The sequence below is a fragment of the Tenebrio molitor genome, chromosome 4, assembly GCF_963966145.1.
Source record: "Tenebrio molitor chromosome 4, icTenMoli1.1, whole genome shotgun sequence".
NCBI classification, from domain to species: Eukaryota; Metazoa; Arthropoda; class Insecta; order Coleoptera; family Tenebrionidae; genus Tenebrio; species Tenebrio molitor.
Window position 1 is genome coordinate 20078810 of NC_091049.1, and position 22774 is coordinate 20101583.

Genomic DNA, 22774 nt, shown 5'->3' on the forward strand with positions numbered 1-22774 from the left:
ATCTGTATTTAACTGAGACCAAAAACTTTCTTGGGATAGGTTTCGTTGTGCAAACAACTCTCTATTCCACCACCTTCGTCTTTTTTTCTTTTTCACTTGTTGGGTAAACACTAAATATGCCGCAGCTGCAATCATCGTATCCGATATTTGATACGATTTAAACGTAAATGTTGCACTGATACTGAAGCAGAGCTGAAGGCAATAATTAGTTGCTTGGGTATAAAGTCGCAGCAACCTGGTTTGTGCGACCGGCAACATCACCAGAAAATGTTGCCAATTGTTGCCTTGGTGTAAGGCCGCCTTTAGAATAGCATTGGCAGGGAGTGATTAAGGCGAAATGACGGTTGAGGGAGTACTATGACGTCATATTTTGCGTTGGTACTTCTGAATTCACTAAAATATCCAATAAAATGTTGCTAAAAGTGCATTGTTTTGATTGTGAAGTTTGACAGAAGACAGATTTGGCAAACAATTAAGTCAAAGTTAGTAGTAATCGTAGAGGGATATGGAGGGAGCACTCTTCAAAAAAGTGGATACGACCGCGCTTTTCTGTAGACCTAATAAAAGGTCTCCAGGATGAGCCGAGCGAAACCGAAGTAAACGTAGATAACCGCAGATATTTCATCTTTCCAGTGGCGTCCCTTTAACTTTTTTTCTGGGGACAATTTTTGTAGGAATTGTAGGAAGACGACCGTAAATATTTAGTTCAAAATAAAAACAGATCAGAGTTATACAACTGAAAAAATACAAACACAATTCAGCAACCGGTTCACGTGTAAAAAACCAAATCCCAGTAAAATGACGGAACACCGACGCCTATGAAGCACCTGATGCCCAACGACCCTCGTCACGAAATTTCACGAAGTACTGGCGGTCATTTTAAAAGGCGTCATAAAAGGTCTCCGCACAGGTCTCGCGACGTGCCGCTTTCTTTACATTGCCAGCATAGGCAGTGCTCCCTCCATATCCCTCTACGGTAGTAATGGTAGCAGAGATGGTAGGTACTAGGTAGTAATTAAGGTAAGTAATTCTGATACCATGTTATATTGTTGTATTATGTTTAAAGGAATGATGTATCGACAAGGGTACGTTATCAGAGAAAAGACAAATGGTGGTAAGAGTTTATTTTGTTTGTAAGTAGAATATAATATAATACAGGGTGAGGAACAATAACTGTTTCAGTTGGCAATAAAAAAATTTACATTAAATTTTCAAGACTGTGAATTGTACCTATTTCGGTTTGTTTTATTGACACTATTGACAGCTGGTATATATTTCATATTTAAACGTCTTGGTTTTTGTATTCCTTTATTAATAAAATGGTTTTTTCGTTGGAACATGACATAAAAGTCACCAGAATGTATTGCCAACTCAATCAGTAATTGTTGTTCACGCGGTATAACAGGGGGTCCCTGTTAATAAAGGCTGTTGTTATAATAAATTTGTTAAACCAGTCCTAAACTCTGAAACAAATGTATAATAACAACAGCCTTTATTAACAGGGAACCCTTCTACTTCAATTAGTATAAAAGAGTAAATAACTTAATTATAAATTAACTAACACAATTATAAAGAAAAGTTACAAATAATATTAATTAAGAAAATTAGTAAATCATTAACATGGACATAGAATTATACATGGTATGTAAAGCAAAGTTCTACAAAAAATATCTCTTAACATAAATCTAAAATTTCTCAGTGTCAAACCAAAAATCTCAATCTTATGCAAATTAACTTCACAAGTGATATAATTATAATTATAAGTGTGTAAATATAATTGTTCTCCTTTCCTTTTTAGGCAAACTTTTTTGTGCCCTATTATGACGTTTTAATGTATGAAAGATACGTAATCTTACATACAATGACACAAGATAATCTTTTGGAAAATGTTGACAAGGATGTTGGAATTCCAGATGGATCATATCATTTTTCATATTTAATCCGGGCTGGGCAAGTATTGCAATATTTGGAATTTTGGTGATGAATATGTTCTCAAGTTGTGCCGCGTAATGAGCAAAAGATTCATGTGGCATTTTCAACTGGCCAAAAGGTATGTCATCATCATAAGCTTTAAAATAACAAAAAAGAGTGTCCTGCGATAAGTTTCCGCAAGCAGTGGCATACTCGAAACAAACAGCGCAATTATGTTTATGCAAACATTTACCTATTAAGTAGCCACAAATATATCGTAAAATATTCTGCATCCATATGTCCCAATTTCGGTATTCTGTTGAATCAATTGCCACAGGCTGGTATAATGGTTTGTGAAATTTTATTATATTGACTAATTGACGAGATTCATTTATATTGGAGAAATCTTCAATGGCACTCAATACAGAGGCCAAATCAGCAGCACAATTACCAGCAGGATTATGCTGAAAATATCTTAAACAAAATTTTTTTAAAGGCTCTTTTAAATTGTATGGGTGTTGGATTATAACAATTACCACTTTGTTTGCGAATAGTCCCAAAGAAATGTTCAATGATGTTTTGATTGAACCGTCTGATTATTAAAGGTTTTTTTAAAAAATTGTGAATAGATACTAAGCTGTTAATTGTTATTTTCCAGCACCATAATGATTTTATTCTTTTAGTGACATCAGCCCCAGATGCATGTACTGTAACTAAGTCAAAGAAGTGTAACATATTTTCAATAAGTTCTATTTGCTTTCCAGTACCTGAGAAAATTGCTTTGTATGACATTTCATCAACTATGTGTCCTGTTAAATTATTAATATTAGAAATAAATTCTATTGTGGCATTAGCTGATTGTGGTAAAATATTGAGTGCCATTTCAGCCTCCATGCCAGTAGCAACTGAGTGGCTAAATAATTGAGCTGCCAATTGAACTTTTAATTTATCAAATGGTCCCGGACAAATATGGGTTCTCGTCAATTTAGGGGTAAATCGCAAACTGCGTTCAAAATCGCGTTCACAAAATTGGATTAAGTAGCTTCTGTCAATCGCTTCTCCATTTTCAAGCAGAAAAATGTATTTAAAAAAATTATTTCTGAGTGCCTTCAGCAAATATCAAGGATCAAATATGTAAAAATTTTTATTTTCATCTAGCAAATCTGAATCAGCATAGAAAAAAGGATGCTCTGGCGAAATATTTAAAATATTACAAAATTACACGTCGGCGATAAATACTCGTACTTTAAAATTGATTTTTACAGCATCAAAAATAAGTTTTTTTTAATTAATTTGAATTGCAGGATTGACATAAACATAAGCGATTGGTTGCTTCCAATTCCGTCAGCCTTTGCAATGTTCTAATGGTTGGCAAAAAAAAGGTTGTTCTAAGAAAACGATATGCCATTGGAGACAAAAAGAAAAGATGCAAGGCAAATTGTTTATATTCATTTGAATATCTCAATTGACTTCTGTTTTACTGATTTAATGTAACTTGTGTCTTAGCAATTGTAGCTAAATTAGGGGGTAATCATTTTTCATCAAGATGATTAAATTGCATTACCATTCCTCCATTGACTCTTTTTTTTGACTTGATTTTTCTTTTTGCTTTTGCAGTGCCCTACGTAATCGTTGCTTTCGTGGTGTCCTGGCAGAAAGGGTTAATCCTGTTAGAGACGCACTTGTCCCATGGGAAGGATGGCTTACGTCGGATGAACTTGCGGGGATTTCCAGATGTATTTGTTTTGAAGTGGAAGGAATGGCACGGACTTCTTCGGCAAATATTGAAGACGTTACTGTGGAGGGTTTCTCAGCAGAAGGCTGTACAGTTACTTCAGTCTGATTGAAAGTCGACAAAGTATCTCCAAGTTGTCTTTTTGGCGTTGCATCCAAACGTAGTCGACTTTTTTGCGAATTCGTCAACATCTCATTATCAAAATGTGCAGCACAAAGTCTATAATTCTCAGGATTTTCGACCGCATGTTTTGAATCTATAAAGCAAAGAAAAATGTATGTATTAAACAAATATATTGAGTGCAGGGATGGGAGTTATAATGAAGTCTTTTATTGAACTTAAGCAGTGAATTTGCATAAATCATGTTTTTTAAACAGTATTTCATTTTCCGTTATCTGTTTTAGAAAATTTATGCAAGATACCAAAGCCGTTGCGTTTTCTAACAAATAAGTTGTTAAATCTTAGCTTGATATATCACTTGGAAATCTAAAGAAACTATAGGTACTTGTGATTGTATTATTATTACACTGACGGGCAGCACAGTATTTAGGTTTGGTTTTTTTACTTTTATTATCACTCATTGTCTCTACACCTATCTAAAAACTCGTCTCACTTAACACTAAACTAACTCTAATTTGATACACTGTTCAAAATATATAAAAATGAGAGCACACAACCGCAAGCGATGAAGACTGATCTTCAAATGAACTTCGTTGTTGGTTTCATTTCAATTTTGTTGTAAACAGACCATGAGGCAGTTATTTCAAGTGTTTTATTTTTCTCATACGAAATTAAATTTTTATTTGATACCTACCCACTCCTTTGCCCACTTAATGCTGAAACGAACTTCGTTGTTGATTTCATTTCAATTTTATTCTAAATAAACGATGAGGCAGTTATTCAAGTGTTTTATTTTTCTCAGACGATATTGAGATCTTTATTTGTACTTAATGTTAAAATAGTGAAACGCTTTTATGGGGAAATATTTATATTTTAAGCGAAAGAAAACCTTGCACTGTCAACAAACTCTTTATTCTTCGGCTGTGTGTTACAGAAGTGAATCAAGAATTATAATATTATCAAATGTTTATACAGGAACTCGAGAATTATGACCCAGCTGGGGGACTCCAAAAGTCGACACTTCATGATGGTGGCGGATTTATTTATTTATTTATTTATTTATTTTGAATAAACCGTGCAGGCAAATGTCATTCTTGCTATCTTATCTTGTGTTTTTGTGAGTTTGCGAACTAGTACCTCCGACTTTCCCGCGCATTTTTGTGATCAAATTTAGGGTAGGTACATCCGTTAGAGTGTACTTTACTTAACAATAATACATTCTAATATTGTTTGCCGCAAAACCAAGCAAGTGTCAATTTAATGGTTGCCTTTCAAAAAGGAGCCAGGAGATGAGTCAGGAGAAAATATCCCTTTGAACTTGGACTGCAATTCGCCAAACTTTATATGGAAAGAAGATTGACTAAGCCGCTAACGAAGGAACCAAAATCTTCAATTTAGAAGTTTCTAAATGGCGAGCAAAGAAAACAACAACCTCAAGACTTACCCAAACAAATAAGACTTCAGAAACAAACTCCCTGTGCCTTATGTGAAGGATCGTTAAATCGAAAAACAAAGACTGCTTGTGCTAAGTGTTCAACACCAGTGTGCAATGAGCACCGATACGATATTTGCCCAACATGTATCTAAAGAGTGTTGTTTCAATAAAGTTTACTTAAAAAAAATGCACCCTTTTTCCTTCAAAAATATGTGGATCATCACATGGGGTTACGCGTAACCTCGGTTAGTATTAATAGGTAGGCCATTTGTGATAATGATCCAGGGTTAAAGTTGCTTATCATCTTATCAAAAAGCAGCGACCAGTATTACAGCTGAATATGGTTTGGCAAACACAGGAATATTTCCATTTAATCAAGACGTCTTCCCAGATTGGATGTTCGCACCAGCTGATGCTAGCTACTAACATTTCTGAAAATCTAGAAGCGAATGGCACTGTTACAAAATCGCACAAAGAGTGGCAGTACTACAATTCTTATGTCGTGTGCAACAGCTTCGTCTTCGTCGAGTGATTTCATCTCCATTATGAAAATGTTTCCTATTCCAAAAGCAGAGGCGTCTACAATAAACCGAAGAAAATCAAAGAGTGGAAAATCTAGAGTTTTGAACAATGATGCAGCGCTAGGTGTTTAAGCCCCGATTTTGTGTAGTTAGGTTAGATTAAGTCATTTAAGTTAGACTAACTTAGTTAAGTTAGGTTAAGTTTGTACATATAGTTAACACGTTAACTGCGTTATCGGTCCCTGGAGACCGATGCTAGACTTTTGCAGGGTGCGTATTCATCAATTGTTAATTTTCCCTTATTTGCGTAGCTTGTAATTTCGTAAAAAATTGGTCTACGATGCTGTTATTGGTAGCAATAAGTATCTTTTGCGACAAATTTTCGAAAGAAACTTAAAAATCTTATCGGTCTCCGGAGACCTATACCGCACTGAATAAAGAATCTTATCACTCGTTTGCGGCATCGGTCTCCGGGGACTTTATGTGTAACAAGTTTATTCTTGTATTTACTCGTTCATTAGTTAGTGTATAAAGTGAGTGGTGTCGTTTGGTCTTAAACATGTGTTCCCGTGCCAAAAGAATACTAAACTAATCAAAATAATTAAGGTGTTGGGTGGCTGGTTAGTTGTTGCTATGACAATCTTTTGTTAATCAGGAAAACTTAAATTGTCAAAAAAGCTTTACTTTCTAAAAAATTCCAATTAGAGTCATTTCGTTGCAAAAACAAAGTGATAATTGTGAATCGAGTGATTTTATTTTTACTGTTCCGAAAACGTTCTGAAGAGATGGAACGCAATGGAGGGGTCCATCAAGGTGGACGAAGACAACTAACGTCAGTAGAAGTTTCTCGAGCTGTTACTCTTCTAGAAGAAAACAAAACACAGCGATATGTTGCGGAACAGCTGGGAGTAAGGCAATCCGTCATATGGAGGCTTTGGAGACGGTTCCAAAACACTGGAAGCGTTACTCGTCTTCCTGGACAAGGTCGCCACAGAGCAACGACGCTGCTTGATGACCGTTTTTTGCGTTTATAAGCTCTTCGGAAACGTACAAACACAGCACGCACTTTACAAAATGATCTTTTACGTGCCAGAGGTGTACAAATTTCTGACCAGACCGTAAGAAATCGACTACGAGAAGCAGGCCTGAGATCCAGACGTCCAGCGAAAGTAATGCGTTTGACGAGAAATCAGCGGCAAGCGCGAATGCACTTCGCCCAAGAACATCATAACTGGCAAATTCGTCACTGGAGAAGGATTATGTTCACTGACGAGTCTAGATTTGCTCTGTGTTCGAATGATGGACGAGTCCGAGTATGGCGACGCGCAGGAGAACGATTTTTGCCCAGTACAGTCCAAGAAGTAGTCCCGTTTGGCAATGGTTCCGTCATGGTGTGGGGCGGTATTTCAATCGACGATAAAAGTGATCTCGTCGTCATAAGAAATGGTGCTTTGAATGCACGGCGTTACATTGACGAGGTGCTGCAGACCCAGATACAACCTCGTGCACATGCTGGCGGTGAGAACTTTGTCTTAATGCAAGACAATGCCCGACCACACGTAGCGAGAATTGTTACTGATTACCTTCAGGAACAGAACATCGCCATAATGCAGTGGCCAGCGTGCAGCCCCGACATGAATCCCATCGAGCACCTTTGGGACGAACTGGGCAGACGAATTAGAAACCGTCAAAACGCACCAATCACACTGCTGGAATTGGAAAATGCTCTTTTAGAAGAGTGGAGACAAATCCCCCAAGAAAACATCCGCAGACTTATCCGCAGTATGCCAAGACGCTGTGCGGCTTTAATTCAAGCAAGAGGGGGTCCAACCAAGTACTGAAAAGTCAAAACCGAAAAAATAAACACGAAATGGCATCAAAAACAATTATGCCAATTCAGCACTATTTGTTAATTTTTGGAGTTATTTTTTAATTATCTGCAATTTGTTAGAAACTGTTGGTACCACTGTAAAACTGTTTTAGGCTTTTGATCATAAATGTTCCTTCTTTTCGAATTTATCATTTTTATTAAATTCAAGATTAATATGAAATATAATATATTGCCTTTCAAAAGTTTGACCCTTTAATTATTTTGAGTAGTTTATTAATGGCTCTTGATAATGAAACAGACTCTGAAAGTGACCCTAAACCTTTAGGGAGCGATACAAGAGACGTTGAAAATTTAGATAACCAATATGAAGATTGTAGCAGCGACGATTCGGTGGCTGATAAAAATTATTTGCCATTTTCTAATTCTTCATACACCGATGCTGATAACGATAATAACTCAACATGCGATTCGGTTTCCGAGTCCGAAGACCAAAGTGGTAATATCCATACATATTTATTTTTTGGCACAAACAATTTATTTTTGAATTGTCCTTAGTCGTGGATGATGGTGACCCAACGACCAGCCGTAATGCTGACCAAAATATTACAATTTTCCAAAACCAGAACGCCTGGCATGCTATTACACAATCGCAATCCAGCTTCGTTATGTGTCCCGATGCACCTACATTGAATTTTGATGTTAGTGACATGAAGGATCCATTAGACTTGTACGGTTGGCTTCAAAAAAAACGGGAACTGTCAGAAAAAGTTCTGTCAGATTTTATTAAATTTTTATAGTTTGAAACGGTCTTTTAGAGTTTAGGTTAAAAAACTGCACTTATATGACAGAAATACTACTGTCAAACGGACACAAATTGACAAATTAAATTTCCAATTCACATTAGGTCAGATTTCAATTCCCGTTTTTTTTTAAGCCAACTGTATCGATTATTTTTGACAAATAATCTTTTGGATTTGATTGTTGAGGAGACAAACAGATATGCTAGACAGTGTTTAGAGCTTCTTCACGTGCGAGACGTACCACTCCCCACACCCACCCCGCTGCAGTGCCCTAGGTGCTTCCAATTCGGCAATGGTCAAGCCGAATGCACCAACAAACCCATCTGCCCCAAGTGCCCCGAAAAACATCCCCTAAACAAGTGCTCCGCCAAGGAGTCCTCTTCCCTCCACTGCAAGGGCACCCACCCAGCGCGGTCCCGTTCATGTCCCATTCTCAAACAAATTGAAATCACCGACCAAACCCCCGTCCCCCTTGTTAAAATCGCCAACCCCCCTTCAGAGCTCGCCGAACCGGCGGACATCGAAACCGATCCAGCGGTCTGCGAACCCCCCGTCGGCATCATCAGGGGCTTGATTGCCTTCGTGACCAAGACCTTGTTTGACCTCTTCCCGATGCAGAGGGCCAAAATCCAGGTAATCCTGGAACAAACTTCAAAGGCGGTCTTTAAAGTCGTGACCAAAATGTCACATTCCGGACACAACATTCACTTTACCTACGACCCCAATTTCTACATCGAAAATACCCCAACTTCACGTCATTTTTGCTCAATTAGATAGCGTCATTTTTATTTTAACCACGCACAATGCATCCTTGTCTGATGCACGGTGTGGTGCGCTAACTCTCTTTCGCTCTTATCTATTTTTAATAGTTACCCCTATTTGCGGCCACTTTTCCATAAGCAACCGTATTCCATCGTGTAGAGAAAAAAATTAGCTTTAGTTTGATATATAATTTATGAGGATACGTTATGAAGTTATAAATTAAACAGAGAGGTACAGTGGCGGCCAAAATAAAGTAGGACACCTCTTGAAAGGCTTTGTTCAAGAAATTTAGTTGTATAAACTGGGCTCAAAAAACAATTCATTGACAATGACATTTAAACGTCAAACAAATTTGGAAGTTTTTGCTTCAAAATGCATCAAATTCCAAAAATTATGAAATTGAGGATTATATCAAAAAAAGAGGATGGATGGTCGGGGCGCCAAATTGCTAGACATTTTAATTTGAATAAAAATTCGGTTTGCAAAATTTTAAAAAAGTGGAGAGAAGAAAGAAGTGTAGAAAGGAATCCAGGGGTCGGTAGGAAAAGAATTTCATCACAAGTTGAAGATGAAAATTTAATAAACGTGCTAAGAGAACATCCATTTCATAATGCGGTAAGAGCTGTTCAAGAGTCAAACTTTCCTGGGTCAAGCCGAACTGCTAGAAGGCGGATACAGCAGAGTGAACTCCGTTGTCGCGCGGCAGCCAAAAAATTTTTGCTAAAATCAGAGCATAAAGAAAGTCGTGTAGGATTCGCTTTAGAGCATCTGGCTTTTGGACAAAATTTCTGGCACAACATTGTCTTCAGTGACGAAAAAACGTTCCAATCCTCAGCTAGTGGTAATATTCGGGTTTATCGCCCGCAGAACGTTAGATATGAGGAACGTTATGTAAATCAGGTAGAAAATCGTAAGTTTTCGGTAAATATGTGGGGCTGCATCTCCGCACGTGGACCTGGCGTTTTATGCCACATTGAAGAACGCCTCACCAGCCATGTTTATATAAACCTGTTGCAAAATGTAATGGTGCCCTCAGCCACGAACTTATTTCCGGAAAATGACTACGTTTTTCAACAAGACAATTGTCCTGTGCACACGGCAAATATTGTTTCAGAATGGTTTACAGACAACGACATTTCTTTACTTAATTGGCCCAGCAGAAGTCCCGATCTAAATCCTATGGAAAATGTTTGGGCAGAACTTGTAAAAACTATAAAACGGCAAAACGTAAGACCACAAAATGCCCAGCAACTATTAGAAATCCTTACTAATGCATGGGAGACCATTACACAGAACTACTGCTTAGGTTTGTGTAATTCCATGACGCGAAGGTTAACTGCAGTTATAACTAAAAATGGTGCGATGACCAAGTACAGTGGAAGTCGTTTATAGCGACGTCGCTTATAACGACAAGTTGCTTATAACGACCGAATCTTCGACAATTGGTTGGATTCGTATATCCGGCAACGCTTTCGAAGTCGTGTATAACGTCGTCGGCTATAACGACCAAGCCGCTTTTAACGTCCTGCTGAGTTCTGGGTCAGTCGGGATATAACGGCGTGCGGACGAGAAACGTCATGCTGCCACGTGTGAAAGATGTTCTAAATGCTCCGTCGTCACTTTTGTGATTCCCCGAATTCCCGATATGTATAGAAATGCAACAACAGCAATATTCTTTTACGCCAGTTAGGTTGTTCGAATTGGCTTATTCTTTAGTTGTATGGTGGTCTGATTGGTGTTCCTCAATTAAATATTGTGAACTACGAATACATACACGACTCGTAGGTATGCACAGTTTGGTGAATAATGAGAATACATGTTTGGCTAACTTTTACGATTTCATAGGCTAAATCTATGTATGTATGATGGCAACACCTGCAAAGAAAAGAAAAGCTTTGTCCGTCGATGAAAAATTCGCAATAATCACACGCATAAAAAATGGTGAAGCTACCGTGGAGGTTGCAAAAAGTCTCGGTCTATCACATTCCACCGTATCCACGATTTGGAAAGACCGACAAAAATTTGAAGATGCTTTCAAGAGTAATGTCCAAAATAAGAAGAAGTTGAGATGCTCTCATTATGATGACATAGACAAGTCACTTTTAGGATGGTTCAAGGAAAAACGAAAACAAGGTATCCCTATATCAGGGCCCATCCTACAAGCCAAAGCCAAAGATTTCGGCACTTCTGGGAATGGAAAATTTTGAATGCTCAGAAAGCTGGATCAAACGATTTCGAAACCGTCATAATATTGTGGGTGGCACCGTCTCTGGCGAATCTGCATCTGTATCTGAACGTACAACTGAAGAATGGCTGAAAAACGTTTTTCCAGAAATACGTAAAAACTACAGGGATGAACAGATATTTAACGCTGATGAAACAGGATTGTTCTTCAAAATGACTCCCAACAAAACCCTAAAATTTAAAGGAGAGAAATGTTCCGGGGGTAAAATGTCGAAAGACAGAATCACGGTATTGGTGGTCGCTAATATGACCGGCACCGTCAAAAAGAAGCTGCTTGTGATTGGAAAATCGAAAAATCCTAGGTGTTTCAAGAACGTGAAGAGACTTCCTGTCGATTACAAATCCAACAGACGTGCCTGGATGGTGTCCGAAATATTTGAAAAGTTTTTACGAGATTGGGATAAAGAGCTATGTGCATCAAAAAAGAAAATTTTATTGTTGGTGGATAATTGTAGCGCTCATCCCAATGTTCAGCATTTGAAGGCCATCAATTTGTGTTTTCTTCCACCAAATACAACATCCGTTCTACAGCCCCTTGATCAAGGTATAATAAGGAACCTCAAAGTGCATTTTCGAAGGGCTTTAGTCATGAAAATGATAGAAAATGCAGACAAAAACGATGGGGCCAAAATTGATCTTCTAGACACCATTATAATGATATCAAAGGCATGGGATGCGGTTTCACAAAACACAATTGCGAATTGTTTTCGACATGCTGGATTTTGCTCTTCAGCTCTCTCCGAAGCAGACTTTGACGATGAGGATGATATTCCGTTGATCCAATTGATCAGAGAAGCGAACGTCATGGACAATTATTTCAATGTTAAATTTGATGATTTTGTTGACGTAGATGAAAATTTGGTAACATGGGGACAACTAAATGATGAAGATTTCCTTGTCAACCCCAATACTTCACAAGCAGAACAAGAAGCACACGACGCCGATGAAGATGAAGATGACCCTGACGTAGAATTTGAACCACCCTCGACACTTGAGGCCATTGAAGCCTTAAAAGTAGTACGAAACTACATTTCATTCAATGATAAGGTGAATGAAGATGCGATTAAAAATGTAATAATATTGGAAAGGGCTTTAGAAAAGAACTATTTTTTGCAATGTAACATTCAAACAAAAATTACGGATTTTTTTAAAAAATAACTCTCTTATGTATTTCGCCTTATGATTGTATTATGTATCACTTACCTATATGTTTTTGTATTTAATATATTTTTCGTAATAAAACGCATATAAAAAGTTGCCTATTTTACCTTTTCATTAAAAAATAGTCAGTCGTATGTAACGACGTCCGTTTATAACGACGGGAATTAGCCGGTCCCTTGGCCGTCGTTATAACCGACTTCCACTCTACTGAGTCCACAGTTTCTCTCGCTGCAATGGCTATTAATTAAATAAAGTTCTTTGTTCTCCCTTTACTTTTCCTTTACCTCTATTCCTCTTAAGCAGTGACCATAGACCATAATCCCCAATCTTCAGAGAATCTAACCAGTATATACCCTAGGCCTAGATAAACCATCACAGAATATTAATGGAAATTTCTTGATTGTAATTCTAACCTTACTCTTTGTCCACAAGTCCACAAAACATAGAAGCATTGGAATGGTGTTGGTTGCGGATATTTTGGTTAAATGTAACCAGAAGACCCGCAACCAACATTACTTCAAGGTTTCGAAGGTTGTTGCCACAAAACCTAACATAACCTAACAATTCTAAAAAACAAACGTCAACAAGTCATCGTTACACTGGCGGAAAAAAAGTGTCTTACTTTATTTTGGCCGCGACTGTACATGTTTACACCCGGTTGCCAAGGGGTTGCGGCCAACTGAGAAATGGCAACCCAAACTTTTCAAGTTCTTTACACATCTCTCTTTGAAATGAATTATAATTTATGTAAAAAACAAGTGAACGAAACTGTTTGGAAAAAATTAATTGATTTAATTTTAATTAAAAAATACTTGCGGCCATATTTTGATAGGCAACCCTGCAGAAACATATTTCTCTATTCATAATTATCTATAATAATGGTATTTTGATTAAAAAACAAATGAACGTAGAAATCATGCAGTGGGATCGTAGAGTATTAGTGTATTACGGTCAAAACAGGTCATACCAAACGCTCTACAAGTTAAAGATAACTGGAAATTAATAACGGTGGTTGAGTATCTACAAGATGTTTCCAAAGGAAGTTACGATGAAGATGAAAGAGAATTTTAGCTGGATTTTTAGATGTTTTACCAACACAAAAGGAAAAAAATGTGGAAATTACACTGCCAGAAAATATTCCGGAACCAAAAATGAATTTGAATATTGGCGAATTAAATTCGTTCTACAATGTTTGTGGCTATTTGGTGAATAGTATCAATAATAATTTTAAAACTTGTTCCACGTGTATTTTGTCTGTGGGGTCAAAAACCGCCAATAACCTACGATTTTCGAAATAAACACAAATTAAAAGATACAAACAAAATTCCTTATTTTTTTGTAATGAAATAACTTTTTTAAATTTTTATAGATTTAGAAGCTGTATTTAGAAAATATTATGATGCTGTGTCTATCATGAATATTGATAGATATTAAGAATTTTTATTTATGTAAAATGTTACATTTAGATGTATTCTCACATGTATTAAGTTGCCATAATTTAAACCATTACAAACGATTGGAAATTATTTCTACACATAATTTTAATCCGTTAAATTGCGTTTGGGCAGCTTTAGTATCTAATTTTTTAATATTAGGTGTTAAGGCGCATAAGCGCCAATACTCGGCTAGCAAACAAATTGCTATATGGCCACACTGTTCTTATAGAGTCACTGTACCCGGGACCATGGTATAAACATATATGGTATAGCCACGCGCATGACCTTGTGACGTATAGTGGCAGCAATAATAATAATAATACTCTTCGCTTCATCTTTGGCGCCAGATTTTAAATTCTCTATGGGCGGTCGCAAATTTGCGCCACATTTAAATTTCTATAAAACTAAACAAACACCCTGGTCCAACCCTATTAAAAACTGCTTCGTCTGCATTTTTATAGTAAAATGGCGTATTGAGCGGTTGTAAATTGTAGAAATAACCAAAAGCAATCGAAAGACATTCGCTTTTATAGATTTCCGAAAGACCCTATAATTTGTCAAGAGTGGATTAAGTTTTGTAAAAGCGACCACGTCATAAATCCGAAAAATGGTAAAGTGTTTAATTAAAATCAGTCATGAGAAAAATTAATAAGTTACCTCATTGTCGGTTATACAGGGTGTCCCAAAAATGGCTTACATTTGTCTTTGCAGATGTTCCTCATTTGCTTAAACTTTTACGAAATCATTTTTTAGATGATGGTTTTGTTTTACATGACAAACCCTTGACTAAAGATATTATCCAAAAGTTTTTGCAAATTGCTGAAAAAATAGAGGTGAAAATGGGTCACAAGCTCACAAAACATCATTTAGACGTGAAGGGGTCGCAACGGCAGAAAGTTAAAACTGCAGCACAACTGATGTCACACACTACTTCAAAACTTATAACTTATTGTGGGGGAAAAAAATTTATTTCATCCTGTGTCAAATTTCAATACTTTACGTCATCAGTTTGAATCCGGGAAAACGCAAAAAACGGCCGGACGCCGGTTAAGTGTTGCTACTGGAAACACAAAAGTAACAATCGCAATAACAATGATTCAGTTTTAAGAAATGTTTTATTCAAAACTACATCTAAATACAAATTAACAATTTTACTATTTCGGCCACAAAGAAGATGCACTTACTTTCTCAGACTAAAAACGGTAGTTCACAAATAAAATAATACAACCATTTAAACCAAATCTAAAAAATAGGCCAGTCAGCATAACCTCTTGCGTAATTTTCTTCACATTATTTTCTGATTTCCATTTACAAAAATGGCTGAATTGTTTTTGGTACCTTTCACCAGACTTGCTAGGTATTAATTCAGCACAGGCTTCTGCAGATTTTCTTACAATTTCTGGAGGATTTGCTTTAGAAGTCATTTTGACGCACAAAATTATTTCAACAAAATAAACAACTGCCAAACAGCCGTTGCTAATCATGTTCCTAAAATGTGACTAGATTTGGAGCTTTTGTTGAATATTTTGAAATTAATTTCAATGTTTCTTTCAAACGAAATTTGAGGCAGGATGAAATAAAATACATAACGACATTCGTCCGTGAACTCTTTTTACAGTACTCGTTTCGAGTTTCAAGACTCGGCTCCTTCGTCGCCTCGTCCTTAAACGTCTAACTCGTACTGTAAACTATGAGTTCCCGGACTTAACGTTAATTACTATATCGAGTATCCTTACTATAAGGAATTAGCAAGCTTCATAGAATTGGTTGACAAATGGTTTGATCTTTTCAACTGTTCCAAAAAATTTGACAAAAAAGGACAAAGCTGTTATGGCGTCAACCTGTTGTCCCAAAATATAACATTGGATGAAATGACCTCAGTGATGACAGATTTACGATCCATTAAACGATCTTCTTTATTGCCTTTTCAAAAAGGCTTTATAATAAGTAATAAATCGCTAAAAGGGCTGTATATGTACTGTTACGATTTAAATTTCGCGGTAAATCGTAAAGGCGAGAACGTTCTAGAACATTCCAGAACGGGCTCTCGGACCCCGACTTCCGGTACCGGCCGCGTCAAGTCAGCGAGAGGAGGGGAAAAAGATATAAAGGTGGAACCGACGCCATGAAAAAGGTTCTCGACTAGTGCAGGTCAGAGGTTAAGACCGATCCGTGTGTGAGTGTCGTGTTCGAAGGGGGAGATAAGGGGGTGTTTTAATGTGCAACAGGAGCTGGCGAACCCGTGGAGGAAGACCGAATCGGCTGGAAAATCATCTTAGAAGAATCCCAACCGAAACGCCGCGGCGGATAAAGGCTTCCTTCACGAGGGTCAACGACCCTACGCACAAGCGGAGTAATTTCGTCACCCTGTTGGACCGGCGTCATCCCCAAGGACCCCTCCGGAGAGCAGGACCTCACACAGGACTGTCCCTGGCCGAGGAACCCGAGTCCAGGAGCAACACGTATCTGGCAAGGTCCTCCAGCGTCATTCTTTCTGTAGTCCGCCATCTTGGCTCATTTCTTTTACATTAATACATGTTATCAGACCGGGAGTGACCTCGCCAGAGACGACGCGCTCGCTGGGTCTCAACGTTTTTTTTTATATGTCATTTATCACTTTGCCTTGTAGTTTTTCCACCTTTTTCACCGGGGCCCAAAACCGTACAGTTCACGTTTTCCCCTGGGAAGTGTCGAGGGGAGGAAGGACCCCGAGGACTATCCGAGGATACGGGCGGCGTGATTGACCAGCGGCGGAAGAAGGACTCGGAGGACCTTCCTCCAGCTCCGTTCTTCCCAGGACTCATCTTTTAGATTCCAAGTCCCAGGCCCGGTGTAAGGGAAGTTTTGTAAAAATTTTTATCTTTAATTTGTGACTTATTAATTAGAAGTTTAGCCTGGTAGTACCGGCACTTTTTGTGAATGTCATTAGAGTTTAAGCGCCTTCAGCGTGTTAAAATTTTTTGGAACTTTCTGTTCGTCACTTACTTCGCATTCAATTTGTTAACATTAGGCAGATCTATCTAGTATCAAGGACCATTTCTTTAGTTTGTTCATTATCAAGAATACCACTTGGTTTATGCCCTAGATTAACTTTATATTGACAACTGTTTTCGCCCGCAGCGGCATCTAAGTTAGAATTTATTAATTAATTGTTGTATGTAAAGGCTGGGTAAACGACAAATTAAACACCGTTATAATTATACACGAGTTTCTGTCCAACACCTGATACAACACTGTATTTGTGAAAAATCATTTATATTTCCGACGGTCTTGCTCTCGAGACGTAAATGTGTTTTGTGCAGGACCTGAAGCCAATCAGTTTCCGAAATCGTTATTTTAAATTTCCCCCGGTGAAGTTGGGAAATTTAAGTTTTCTCTGGTGGACGTTAGAGTAAGTTGTATGAAAGGGAAAATAATAACGTAACATGGGGGCTCAACCGGGATATTTATTGGACTGATTGGCTCCGGTCTTGGTGGTTACACGCCTCGAGAGTACAGAGGTCACGGTGTTGCCAGGAGTTGGAGGGAACTTTTGTAAGATTCCTTACTAAAGTGTTGCCTTGTTGACAAAATTTTGGAAAACCTGACAAGAGGAGATCGAGTCAGTCGACTTTCGGAACGAGAGTCCAGCCAGGTCGAGGAGATATCCGGAGTACGGGAGCCGCGATTTCAGGACCGATTATCAGGGGCCAGACTTAGAGGCTGCGAAGGACTACACCATCAGTTCGGGAGCAGAAAGGGTGAGTCGAGAGCTTTTGATTGGGGTCTGGTTCCACCTATTAGAGCGGTCTGATTGCGAATTCACCGTAAATCATGGATATAACGATAACGCCTGATTGCCTCTCTCGCGAAGAATTGTCATACGAATTGGCGGTAAGGGGTGTTAAGGTCACCGACACCGACTCGGCTGAATCCCTAGCGTCAAACTTAAAGGGTTTTCTTTCGATGGAGCGTGACGGAGTTTGGTTCGAGATCGACGCGGTTTTGAATCCGGATGCAGAGTTGGAGCGATGCTCGCTGATCTTGGAGGGAGTACGGGAGTTACTCACTCGCGTATTGGACGAACCTAACCTCCGCATCATAGCGTCGAAGTTGGCGCACCTAAGAAAGCGTTTAAGTAGAGTCACGGTCGAGCCGGGAGCCCAAACGGAGCAAAAAGAGAAGTTGAGCGTGGGCACGGAGAAGGCGGTAGAGAACTTTATACCTCGCGCCAAGTACTTAGCGGGAACCCAACATACGTCGTTATTGCTAGGTCACGGAAATTTTCTTCCGGCCACGTCCACTCCGCAACCAGGACCCGTTGACGACCCCCTAACTTTTAGAAGTTACCGGAATGCCGCGCAGGAAATCGGGAGTTGGGGCATTACCTTCGGAGGAGACCGAAAGGATGATCTGGCCGTGTTTGACTTTATTGTCCGGATTAACGAGAAGTGCGACTCGCTCGACCTGCCGCACGACGCCCTGCGTCGGCACGCGAAATTGCTATTCAAGGGCGAAGCTCTGATTTGGTTCAGAATGATAGAGAGTAGCGTGTCGAGCTGGACGGACATCTGTGACAGGTTGAAGGAGGAATTCCTACCGATAGGATACTACAACACAGCACGGGATAAACTTTTGAATTATCGTCAGACCGCCGGACAAACTATCGGAATGTTTCTAGCAAAATTCGATCAGCTGGAGGGATATTTGCCTAGACCGTTACCCTTCGATGAGAAAATGGCCGCGATCAGACGGAACATTTTACCTTATTACCAAGATCGCCTGTGGGATAAAGAGATCGTTTCGCCGGACGAGTTGTACCGTCTTTGTCGTAGGTTGGACGCCACTCGTTTCAACATAGATCAACACGCTGCAACTCAGCGAAACACAAAGATCGCTACCAACTGCGCGAAAAAAGCGACACCGACGCCCGACGACGCTTCATCTCGTTCGCGGGACGTTTTCTGCCCTCGGTGCAAGAGCACTGGTCACGACGTAAAGTATTGTCCTTCAAGGCCAGAAATAAAATGTTTCGGCTGCGGTAAACCCGGCTATAAAAACTTCAATTGTCCGACCTGCAAGTCACAACCGGGAAACGGACGAGGAGGACAACGAAAATAGGTCGCCCGTTGCCCTCCGTAGTAAAGTCGACCAAATCAACTTTAGACTACTTGTTCGCGATCACGAAAGGCAACGAGTGCCCCAAGTTGACCGTTAGCGTGTATGGTTGTGAATTTTCAGCGTTATTAGATTCAGGTGCCAACCGCGTGTTTGTAGGATTAACAGGATGGGATAAGTTAAGGGCGCTGGGCTTTAAGTTGCACCCTACGGGGATAGAGTGTTGTACTCTCGCGTCCGCGTCCGAAATAAATTGTATAGGAGCCGTGAACGTCCCCTTGATGTTAGAAGGTAGAGTGGGCATTTTCGAGGTATTAGTAGTACCAGAGGTCCGGCATGAGATGATCCTGGGAGTAGATTTCTGGGCCGGCATGGGTATAGTTCCGAATTTGCGCCACCTAACTTGGGAGTTCACAGACTCTCAGAATAAAACCTGTTTTTCCCAACAAATCACGAGTTTAGTCACACGGGACGACCTTTCTTCGGAACAGCGGTCGAGGTTAGAAAAATGCGTCAAAGTTTATTTCGACAGCACTAGAGATTCGCCTTTAGGTTGTACTGACTTGATATCCCACAAAATCGTGTTGCTCGAGGATGCGAAACCGTTGCGAGCACGAAATTACCGGGTAAGTCCTTTTATTCAACGACTCATCGACAAGGAGGTCGACGAAATGTTAAAGTCGGGCGTGATAGAAAGGGCCGAATCGGAATGGAACTCGCCTTATCTCATGGTGCCGAAGAAGGACGGCACGTACCGGTTTGTAATTGATTTTCGAGGGGTAAATGCCAGATCGAAGAGGGTGTGTTATCCTCTCCCCAATATCTCCCATATTCTCGACAGTTTGGGAAACGCGAGGTATTTGTCCAGTTTAGACATTAAAAGCGCGTACTGGGAAGTTCCCTTGGAGGAGGCTAGCAGGCCCTTGACGGCATTTTCGGTGGCTGGCCGCGGTCAATTCCAATTCCGTCGGATGCCCTTCGGTCTACATTCGGCAGCCGGAACCTTTCAGGCCCTCGTAGATAGATTATTTACACCCGATCTCGAGCCGTACGTATTCGCGTATCTCGACGACATTATCGTCAGTACACCGGACTTCGAAACTCACTTGAACATTCTGAGAATAGTTTTCGATAAACTAAAAAAGGCCGGACTAACCTTAAAGGAATCCAAGTGCGAATTTTGCAAGCCGGAGTTGCGTTACTTAGGGTATGTGGTGAATCGTCAAGGTCTCAATGTAGATCCCGCTAAAGTCAGCGCCGTCGTTGACATGCCGCAACCTAAAGGAGTCCGCGACGTCCGCAGATTGATAGGAATGATGAGTTGGTACCGCCGGTTTGTGCCGAATTTTTCGACAATGGTCGCGCCACTCACGAATTTGACAAAAAAAAAGACACGCTTCACGTGGACTCCGGAGTGCGAAGGAGCCTTTTCCGAAGTCAAAAATGCCTTGGTGAACGCGCCCATTTTATCGTGCCCCAATTTTTCATATCCCTTTACGCTACAGTGTGACGCCAGTGACGTCGGAATCGGAGCGGTCCTTACTCAAAACATCGATGGCAAAGAACAAGTCATTTGTTACCTGTCACGCGCCCTCTTGCCAGCCGAGCAACGTTACAGCACCACCGAAAAAGAGTGCCTCAGCGTCATTTACGCCATAGAGCGCTTACGTTGTTACCTCGAAGGTACACGCTTCACCGTCGTCACCGACCACTATTCTCTACTGTGGCTTAATAACTTAAAAGATCCGTTGGGACGCGTCGGTAGATGGGTCATGCGGTTACAAGCGTTCGATTTTGACATTGTCCACCGTAAGGGAAAAGATAACGTCGTACCAGATTGTCTATCGCGAGCCGTGGTACCTGTTCAAGCTCAACTTGATCAGCTAGAGGTAAATTCGGGTTCGGGGGATAAGTGGATCGACAACTTGATACGAAAGATTTCTACAAACCCGCTCAAGTATCCGAATTTTAGAGTCCGTGAAGGTCATGTGTTTAAGAAAGTCAAAAGCCGTGATGGAGAAGCCAACTCGGATTGGAAATGGGTAGTGCCGAAAAACTCGCGAGCGCAATTACTGAAGAGATATCACGACGAAGCGTCCACGGGAGGACATCTAGGGGTTTACAAAACCTACCACAAAATTAGTAATAACCATACATGGCCCAAGATGAGAGCCGACGTGTGTCGCTACGTGCGGAGATGCCCAGTTTGCGCTAGCGTGAAGCCCGAACAGCGTTTTCTGGGTTCTCGCCCAGTAATCTCGCGCCCGTGGCAGCTGATCAGCGCCGATTTATTTGGACCTCTTCCAAGGAGCACGAACGGTCACGAGTACGTTCTAGTAGTCACGGACTATTTTAGTAAATTTCCGTTATTCGTCCCGGTACGATCGCCAACGGCGCGCAAAATCATTGATGAGATAGAACGAAGGGTGTTTTTGATGTTCGGAGTGCCCGAGTACATCATCGTCGACAACGGGGTTCAATTCGGGAGGAGTCGCGAATTTCAGGATTTCTTAGTTAATTACGGGGTGAAACCGTATTACAACTCCTTGTACACTCCTCAGAACAACCCCACGGAACGAGTGAACCGCACCATGAAATCCCTCATCGTTTCGTATATCGACCAGGACCAACGGAAATGGGATAACGACCTAGACCGCGTCGCTTGCGCCTTAAGAACTGCCAGACACGAAGCCACCAGGCAGACTCCATATTTCTTAAACTTCGGTACGGAAATGATAGACCACGGTTCAGAACACGAACGTCGCAGAGTACGAGAGAGCTTAGACGAGGCCCCGCCAGACGATAACGCTGCGGAGGACCAGGAGCGCGTCCGCCTGTCAGAGTCCAAGTTAGATCGGATCCGTCGATTAGTCACCGGTTTAATAAATAAGTACAGAGACAAGGCAAAACGTTATTACGACGCGAAACGTCGCGAGATCGAGTACTCGGTGGGAGACCTGGTCTGGAAAAAATCGTATCCAACGACAGACAGCACTAAACACTTTAGCGCCAAGCTCGCTAAGCAATTCTCGGGTCCATTTAGAATCACGGAACGAATTGGCAAAAACGTGTACGCCTTGGTAGACGACCTAGGGGTGTTCAAGGGGAAATGGCACGTAAAAGACCTTAAACCGGACCGTTCCCGAGAAATAGACAATGAGACGGGATCTAGTTCACCGGAACCCTCCGACGGAGAGCAAGATGACTCCGACGGTGATCCCGGCACGGATACGGACTAGTCGGCCCGTCAAGTTCACGTCGCGAACGGTACTCCAGCGTTACCTAGTTATCAAAATTTATTTGGGAGGAAGGAAGGGCGAGAGGCAGGTCACACGGGGTTGTCTCAACGCCATGACAACAAAAGAGACCCCTCAAATTTATTAGGGCGGATGGATGGAGTGCGAGGCAGGTCTCAAAACGCGCAATTCACATCTCAATCAATTTCGGTTGTGAGAAAGATATCGATGCGCGACGGTAATGAGATAAACATAGGACGGTGATCGCCGCGACGCGACGTGTGGTATCTTGGACGCGACTCGACGCTACGTGATGAAGTACTTCGGTGTACAATACGTGTGGAGACGCCACAGGGGCGGTTCCTACCCCGAGTTGCTCTCGTAACAGTACGAAACGAGAGTAGTTGACAAAGACGTTCGGTCGTCGTAGGTGGAAGTACTCGGAAGATGGCCGCGCCCCGTGTGCGATGATACGTGGTCGAAGA

At 40.6% G+C, this 22774-nt stretch overlaps 1 long non-coding RNA gene across 1 annotated transcript in view; it reads right to left on the reverse strand.

Moving 5' to 3' along the window:
- Nucleotides 1-1109: 1109 nt before the first annotated feature.
- LOC138128124 (uncharacterized) overlaps nucleotides 1110-22774 on the reverse strand; it is a 148456-nt gene continuing 126791 nt past the window's right edge. The window contains exon 6 of the long non-coding RNA XR_011158546.1: nucleotides 1110-3902. This is a non-coding gene — a long non-coding RNA (uncharacterized lncRNA). The remainder of the gene's footprint in view (nucleotides 3903-22774) is intronic.